This window comes from Botryllus schlosseri, chromosome 6, assembly GCF_051294905.1.
Source record: "Botryllus schlosseri isolate E-star chromosome 6, Bs_hap1, whole genome shotgun sequence".
NCBI classification, from domain to species: Eukaryota; Metazoa; Chordata; class Ascidiacea; order Stolidobranchia; family Styelidae; genus Botryllus; species Botryllus schlosseri.
The window spans coordinates 28,909,324-28,916,701 of NC_137241.1; positions in this window are offsets into that span (position 1 = coordinate 28,909,324).

The following is a 7,378-nucleotide window of genomic DNA, read 5'->3' on the forward strand; positions in this document are numbered from 1 at the left end:
TGCTGTAGTTTCTGCAGTGGCTTGAGTGCAGTTTTACTGGCAGCCCCCCAACAGAGGATGCCATAATGTAACTTCGATTGGATTAAGGATTTAAAGAGTATCAGGAGAACCCATGCTGGCATGAAGCGCCCAAGGCTGTAGAACAGGCCGCACTTCGGTGATAATTTAGTTTCTAGGGATTGAATATGACTCTTCCAGGACATGTTCGAGTCCAGTAAAACTCCGAGATATTTGGCATTATCTGTGTTGGAAACGGGCTGACCAGCGATATTAACGGTTAGGTTATTTTTTGAATTGACTGTCAGCAATTGCGATTTCGAGGCGTTTATGCAAAGGTTGTTCTGGGCCGTCCACTCATGGACTTTGGGCATTTGGTCACCAGTCAGGGCATCCAGCTCTGCCGTCGAAGATGCGGAAGAGAGGAGGTGAGTATCATCAGCGAACAGTGTGGTGTTCAATGAGGAGGTTTCAAAAATGTCATTGACATATAAGGTGAAAAGGACCGGTCCAAGTACTGAGCCCTGGGGCACACCACAGGTCACCGGGTGAGGAGAGGACAAGGTGTCTGAGATCGCAACCATTTGTTGGCGTCCAGTGAGGTAACTTTTCATGAGCTCAAGTTGTGGGCCCCGAAGTCCGTAACGCGCCAATTTCGAGATGAGAATTTTATGATCTACGCAGTCAAACGCTTTTTTTAGGTCGAGAAAAATGCTACATCCCACATTTCGCTTCTCTGAGATATCATAGTACTGTTCGGCCACTGTTAGGAGGGCATGAGCGGTTTGGTGTTTGTTTCGGAAGCCAAATTGTTGAGGGGAAATGACAGACATTTTGGCGAGGAATGAGGACAGGCGGGAGAGGAGCAACTTTTCGAATACAATCCCGATGCATGGGAGAACGGATATCGGACGGTAGTTGGTGACATTAGTTCTATCCCCAGCTTTGTGTACAGGGACTACTCTGGCTTTTTTTAGATAGCTTGGGTAGACTCCATTTTCTATCATGAAGTTGAAAAAATGGGCCATATATTGACCGATATGCAGGCTTATCATTTTTAAAAACCATGATGGGATTTGGTCATAGCCGTCGGCCTTGTGCGATTTCAGTTTGTGGATGGCTACTTCTACTTCGTATTTGGTCGTAGGTTCAAGCACAATTGACTGGGATATCGATCTCACCTCTGACCTGGCCGACACAGGTTTTGTAATAGAAGAAGCAATATTTGGGCCTACGTTACAAAAATATTCATTGAAGTGATTCGCGATGGCCGCCGGGTCTGAAAGTTTGTTTCCGGTATCCGAATTCACAATTTCCGAAACAGACTTATGGCCTTTTTTTCGATGTAGGAGAGAGTTAAGTCCTGACCATGTTTTTCGAGTGTCCTTTATGTGTCTGTTGAAAAATCTCTCATTGTACTTTGCTTTTGCCTTGGAAATGAGATGCACGGTGCGATTCCTGAAACGTCGAAATCTTTCTCGTTCATCTTCTGGGCAGTTCTTGGTGTCTATTCGGTTATGCCACCGGTTACGTTTACGGATGAGTTGAATCAGCTTTGTGGTCATCCACGGATTTCGCTTCAATTTTCTTTGACTTCTCGAAAGGCGCTGTAGAGGTGCAAATTGTTCCAGCAGTGATTTGATAGCAGACATAAACTCTACAAATTTTTCGTCAAAGTTGTTTACCGAGATGTGGGGGATGGCTGATGTTTTAAATTGATTGAATGCGGCATCATCGAGCGCTTCTTCGTCCACTAACTCTCGTCGTCTGCAGAGGTGATATGTTTCGGGGGGTGTCCTTTGTTGTTCTTGTGATAGAAAACCAATATGGTTGTGGTCACTGATTTTTGCCGAAATGACAAATGGAATGATTTCCATGTCGCGCGAGTTGGTATATATGTGGTCGATCAAAGTCTTTGACTTTTCGGTTATGCGTGTAGGCTCGGTGATCATTTGGTAAAGACCGGCGGATTTGGCGGCGTTGGAGTATGCGTTGCCTTTGTGTTTTAGAAGGTTTATATTAATATCTCCCGCAATGAAACACATCTTTTTGTCGCTGTTGACTTTGTCCAGTGAGCGCTCCAACGCTTTTGCGAATTGGTTTATGTTTTTCGTGGGATGACGGTATAATACCGCCACAAGAAAAGATTTGTGAATTCCAATTGGGTGATCAACTTCCAGCCATAGCTCTTCGCAATCTTTGACATTCAGATCGTAGTCCGTGCAAATTTCGTAAGGAATTTTTTCTTCAATGTAAAGACCAACACCTCCGTAAGATTTCTTTGACTTCGGTGCCGGGGTATACTCGAAGTTGTAGCCCGATATATCAACGTTTTGCGTGGGTTTTGTTGAATGGCCTGTGACACATATTTTGTGATACGATTGTTGATATACAATGTTATTCCAATTCTCTACTAGTTGCTGACGATTACCCCTGACGAGTGTCAGCCGAAAATATTCGGGTTCATTTCAATATGAATATACTATTTAATTGTAATCGATTACTCATCGGCGACGGCCGCGTGATTCGTGCTTATCATGTCTATCTTTCCAAGATCGTAGCGCTGGGCTATGGAGCGCTATAGTAGCGTGTAATGTCTCGTTGGAACGTAGAGATTCATGCGGAACGCAATCAGGTGGTCAATGGTCATATACCAAGAGAGGGCCCAAGAATGACGTCAGGAGATATAGAAGAACCAAATTGTATTTTGTTTTCAAGAAATCGAGAACATTTTCTCGCACACCGCTATTCTCTCTGGCGTCTGAGCCGTAAGAGTATCTCAGACCGCTAGGCGGCTACTTCAGGTTTACGTTTACGGCAATATATTGGGCGTCGATTTAAGCCAGAGGTCTCAAACTCAAATGTGCTCGCGGGCCAGTTTTCCAGTTTTGAAGAAGCCGCGGGCCACAGCATTTATAGGGTATTCTATGTCTTTCCAAGTAGGCCTTATTTGGCGGAAATGAATTGTCCTATTGAGAGTGAGCCGATCCAGCAGACTGAAAGTAAACACACGTCGTCAAAATGTGATTTACTATTGAATTAATTCAGGCCTGGCACGAAAAGAATCATCACATTTATAACTATTTGAATAGAATCGTTGTTGTACTTGATATATATTAATTATACGATATAGACACAATATGGGAGGACAAATGTATGATGCCATCATAAAAGCTATCGGGTCATAATTTTCCAGCTACTATTGAATATTTTGAATAACAGATTGATAATAGAGACTGATCTGACATCAAAACATTTTTAGGTTGAGCTGTGATTCCAATCCAAGATTCGGGTATACTTTTGGTAAGTGGGCCATTAATCTCATGGTCAAATATCTTCAAATATAGGAGCAGAAAAAATATAAATATATTAATGAATGTGTCCTAGTTATTGAAATGTCGGAACGCCGAACGGCCCATTGTTGTTACATCGTTGGAGCGTACCACATACGGTACTCGGTACCTTTAAGTGGCCTTAATAAGATGGTTTAGCGACCAAAGATATAACTAACAGAATGCCAATGGTTGCCATAACCACTAGCTTAGTTAGCGAAATACCAATCTGCCACCTTCTGATCTATTATTATTCCCCTGATACGCGATTAGTTTGTTGCGTCCATGATTCTAACAAATTCACGGCATTCCGAGTCACTCCGACTCTGGGTAATTCTAACGAAGGTCGCATCCAAGTCCAACTCACAAATTTCAGTCACGAATTGTCTAAAGGTAAGGTTTTGTCATCATGAATGGGAAATGTGGCGAAATAGCTAATCTTTCACTGCACATGGTAGCGTTTGCAAATGATGCAATAGTGAAGTTTGCTGAATAACTTCAGGCTTTCGGAGCAATTTAAGGGGGAATTTTCACTTTATAACCTGAAAAGATATATGAAACTTATATGTTGTCAAATTGATAAAAAATCTAAAATGTCGTCGCGAGCCGCACAAAATGCTCTGGCGGGCCGCGTGTTTGAGACCTCTGATTTAAGACATATCGATGACATTTTATCGTCTTTTTTTGTGGATGCAGTAAAACGGGTATCAATCGAAAGCTGACTCTGCACTGATTACGAAAATATAAATTTTATTCCGCTCGTTGCCCTGGAACTCCCACAATCAGCCTCGAATTTTTCATTGTTATGGAGATTGGCATTGAGACGCAACAATGCTGTCTGGCGAAACGAGAGAGTAGCTCAACAGAAAAAGAGCCAGACAGCATTGTTCAGCATTGTTGCGTCCCAATGCCAATCTCCATAACAACGAAAAATTGGGAATAACAAACTGAACCGGAAATTCGTTTGCTATCAAGCCTGTTATAGTTAATATGCCGCGATTACGCAGCCTATACGTAGGCCTATACCTCACATGCCTAATCCAGATTCAAAGTAAAGCCAAAGTAGCAAATTATGCCGTTATAATTAAAGTCACAAGAATTCACCAAAACTTCTTTTTTGCCAATGTCACATTACGCATTACACGGGCTGTGTTTCAAATTGCTACATGATATGTTTCCAAATCTCTCATTCGTAAAACAAGTCAACCAGTTCCCGTGATTTCTATGATTATGTCACCACCCATAAAGATGTAAAAAAAAGGAAGTCGAAAGTTGAAATTCAAAGATGGTTCGGAGGACTAAATATTTGTTTACTACCCGTCTTTTTAGTAGTTAGTGCCGAGAACGTCGCCATGTTTAAGGAGTATAATTGATGTCGGTTCTATGACAAAATCACAAAGACATTCACTCGATCAAGGAACGGCGAATTTCGGAATAACTGCAGGCTTGGCTCAACAACAAGGCCATTTCGGCAAGCTGCACACAACTCGGAAACCAGCTACCAAGACAATAAGCTTTATAGTATCCACAGGACCGTAACTGCCGCACCCCAAACCCTCCAATTGGAGCGGGGCTAGAAGGCCACCCAAAATTATTTCGTGATTGAACATAAATTATAGTATTTTTCAAAAATTTATGCAACTTCTTTCAAATCATTTCACATAGCAGACGGGAGGTCACGGAAGAACAACATGTAACGAAGTAATTATACCAACGGGCCCTCCCGAATATTTCCAAGACAGCACCTCAGTCAGCTCTAGCGGTAAAACTGAGTAGAGGAGATGTGGTACCGATGGATCAAAAATTGCAAAATGATCTCCGGCCCTCAAATCTTCAGCCGAGAATAGCAGATCTTTTGTTGTCTCAACACTTCGATACAAGCGCTACCTATCACGGACATTTACATTAATATCCGCCTTTTCAAAAAATATTTATAAACGTTTAAAATTTGTTGCTCGAACGTGTCATCGGTCCCCACCTGGTGGGTCTAAACGCACACGACCATGGGACCTATGAGACATACGCTCAAAAACTCAAATTTGTTAACTTGTTTTGTTGTGTACTATAAGCTAAACTACAGCAAGCCAATAAAGAACGTTTCGTCGCGACCTTCAACAATAAAATAGATTATATCAACTCAAATGTTGGCATGAAATCATGTTTCGATTTACGCCTACAAAATTAATGCCACATACATGTTACCCGCAAATCGACATTTTGACATTCAAATACCTCGTAATCGCGATAAAACACCACAGGTAACTATGAGTTACAGCCTATAATATATGTAGGCGAGTTTCTGTTGGTAAGTAATTAGTTGGTCCATCTATTTTGCTTGATTTGGCTATGGTACCAAAGGTCCCCCATCCCATAAATATTGTAATTGACTTGAAAATAGTCCACTCGATGATGGTATTGACTCAAAAATATGTGCCATTATATACCCTCAGACAAGCCTTATACTTCACATCAAAATTATGGCTGGTTTGTTAGTCTGAAAGGTGCTATAGAAAAATGCATATGTCGATCCAAATTTACTTTACACCCCCTAAAACGCAAATCATTCGTCAAAGACTCAATAACACACGCAGGTCGAATATTTTTGCATGTGAGGAAAGATTCCATCAGCATGTAATTGTAGACAAATTCACGGAGTGTAATCATGGAATTATCATGGAGAATTTTTCAAGTATTTTCGGTCCCAGTGATCCATCGGTACCACAACTCCCCTACGGGGGCTGAGAGAGGTGAAAAAAGATAGCAATGTATATATATGCATGCAATTACCAATATTATTGACCGACTGAATCATGAATCATGGAAAAATTCCTCGCTTCGCGCGATTAGGACATATAGGACGTTGTCAATTAGTGTATAGCCTACAAGAAATCTCGCTCAGAAGTAGTGCTAAATAAAAACTTGCCTCCTTATGGAGTCCGGGCTGGGGAGCGAAGCCCGAGGAGTTTGGTTTACAACTCTATGGGTGGCCAAAGACCAACGTTGGGGGGCTGACGACGGCCTGTTTTGGCCATCCCAAATATATCTTGTTGTATTGATAGAAAAACGCCTGCCATATAGGACACTGCGGTTTAACGAACCTCGCCACTCGCTCCCCACTGTCGAAGCCTTGGAACCTTGATTAGCCGGGTCATCGTAGCATACGAAACATATAGCTAGTACAAAAGTACATAGCAACGAGCGTTTCTGCAACTATAGCACCTTTCCGAAGTCATGATCAACCCACAATATTGTCATCAAGTGCAATAAAATTGGTATGGTCCAAAAAATACCAAAGTAATAACGCAATATGTGAAAGTTGAAATATGTACCTTTTATTCCACCACAAATAACTCGACTCGATTACTCGACTCGACCCGAAGCATATCAAGTGATTCAGAATCGAATCACCCAGGTACTCGATTTTGTCCACCCCTATAGTGCTGGTGTGGAAGACCTCCTAATATAGCCGATGTAAAGAGATCCACAATAGTTTTTAGACAGCTTTATTTCCGCGTCCTCATGGCAGCCAGTTCCGACCACAGTCTGTGCTAGACACTTGGCGGCCCTGGAAATAACAGTACCATCACAATGGTAACTAACAATCAGCACATACAACCCTAATCGGTAGGCTGCCACACTGGCACGTCGTGTGCAGTGGCGTACTCAAGGGAGATCTGAGTTCGAAATCGGAAACACTGCTATTCTGATATATGCCAATTCTATTTCCATTATTTATATTCTCAATTGCAATTAAGCAATCGGTATCACGCTGCTGCGTTTCGACCGAAGCATACGACGACTCTTTCCAAGGTGAAGCCTCGCATTTGTGAACTTGTAACTGAAAGGGAACAGCAGAAGTCACACTGAATTGTACAGTTCATTTTGTGCACCAGTAATCTATAGTAGTGTTTAGATGTGTTATATTTTTGTTTTTATTACTCAACGAAAATTTGAGATTGCGCGAAGGCCTGCAGAGTGCAGACGTGCAGAGATTAGCGAAAGTGTTGCCCAAGTTAGTGATGGTCAAGAACCACGAGAGCAGAGGCTCC